A 2,330-nucleotide genomic window follows, 5' to 3' on the forward strand; every position below is an offset into this window, starting at 1 on the left:
TATATATATATATATATATATGTATGTATGTATGTGTGTATGTGTGTGTGTATTGTAAAATAAGAAAGGCATTTGCGTTGCGCTTCGCTTTTGCCTCGAAGAAAATTTCTCTCTATTTCCACGCAAATGTAAGAACATCATACTGTTTCGTATGCTTTACACTAAATTAATTTTAATTTGGCAAATCTCGGTACACACCAGCATATGTATTGTGTACCGTCCGCCCAAATCTGTATTGGATACCGCCTGCCCAACCGTTTCACTGATCACCTTCGAGACAGTTGTCTCGGCAGCGTTTTCTTTTTTTTCTCGTCTCGCCGTTTCTCCTCTGCAAATTACCGCAGCCGACATCTTTCTGTGTTTCTCGGATTCGTTTTTCCCCCCAGGGAGAAAAATGTAGATATATACCATCAAAATCATCACCTACAAAGTCGTCAATCACTGAAACCTCTTTTCTTTAATAACCTCCACAAGCTACTAACACACACGCACACACATTAAATATACATATTAAACAGACAGCACTCAACACATACACATTCTACAATAATACACAAACACACACACAAACACGCGCGCGTGCACGTGCACACAATAGGCACTACCACGAACTCTTCTCTATATATTCACAGCACGAATATACACACAGACGCATTTGCACACTTTCCATCGCAACTCCATGTAACCAGCATTCACTATAACACGCAAAAATCCCCATAACATAAATGCATACAGATACACACGCACACACACACACACGCACACACACACACACACACACACATACGCACACGCACACAGACTAAAATATCGCAAGCGTAACTATGTTGTAAGAAGCTTCCTTCCCAATCACATAGCTCCGGGTTCAGTCCCACTGCGTGCCACCTTGGACACGTGTCTTCTACTATAGTATAGGACCGACCAAAGCCTTGTGAGTGGATTTGGTAGACTGAGACACACATATATACATTTATAATTACCAGCGTTGCTAGAATTAAGAGTCGAAAAATATTCAAATAAGCCACTATTTCACTGATTAATTAATAATTATAATCTATAGAATAAGTACTAGGCTTATAAAGAATAAATCCCGCGGTCGACTGATCGACTAAAACCCTTTAAGGCGGTGCTCCAGTATGGCCGCAGTCTAACGACTTAAAGAAGAAAGAGAATAGACAAAAAATAGAATCATACATACTATAAACACAACAATAAAACAAACATACAAATGCATGCACTCAGGACGCATACGCTATAACTAAAAATCTCCTGTCACGCACACACACACGATGGCCACACACAGATAAAGACACACACATATACAATAATACAGACTTCATTCAGTGTTGCCACCCTCGGCGCTTTTGCAGATATGAAACGTCTTTTCTATCTACCTAACATCCACTCATTCCCATGAAGGCTTCCCGTAGACAATATATATATTTTTTATCCTGTATTCATTTTTGTTTGTTTGTGCTATCTCTTTTCTTCTTTCTATTTTTTTGTGAAGAAGAGCAAACGCTCGAAACGTTAACGACCTTTAGATTTCTATTTCGTGGAGCGTCAACCTAATGTCATTGTTTTCTCTTTGTTTTCACATTATTGATTCTTCATGGTCAATTTCGCGCGCGCGCGCGCGCACACACACACACACACACACAGACAGACAAACACTACACACACAACACACACACATCTATATATATATGTACTCATTTATGCATGTATATAACCCGCACACATGACATCTATACTTCCGCTTGGAGAATATAGCTAACTGATTTCATTTCCTCATATCTAACGTTTAAAAAGTAATTAAGCTTACATATATTAACTTCTCATATGAACAGCTCATAAACTCGCACACCAGAGCCATCACATCTTAACACCGAATAGACATATCGTTCTGATAATCAGGCCTCCCTTGAGAGTAAACAAATATCAACCAGGGAAAACATTACACTTATTTCTGAAACTTTTACGGTCCGTTGTGACTGCATCTATTTGAATACATACATATACGTGTGTGTGGCATGTATATATATATATATATATATATACATATACATATATATATATATGTGTGTGTGTGTGTGTGTGTGTGTGTGTGTGCATATTTATATACGAATGTATGGTTCTTTGGCAGAGAGGATTAAAAACGTAATAGAATTTTCTATTGTTCACGAATCTTATTTTCTATCATATTTCCGTTTGTTTTTGTGTATTTTTTTTTTAGTGTCTTGTGAAATATATTTTTTTTCAGAAATATTGTTCTACTTTTATTTTAAAACAAAGCAATAAATAAATAAAAATTGCAAAAAAAAAAAAAA

The sequence above is a fragment of the Octopus bimaculoides genome, chromosome 10 (genome assembly GCF_001194135.2).
Source record: "Octopus bimaculoides isolate UCB-OBI-ISO-001 chromosome 10, ASM119413v2, whole genome shotgun sequence".
Lineage (NCBI taxonomy): Eukaryota > Metazoa > Mollusca > Cephalopoda > Octopoda > Octopodidae > Octopus > Octopus bimaculoides.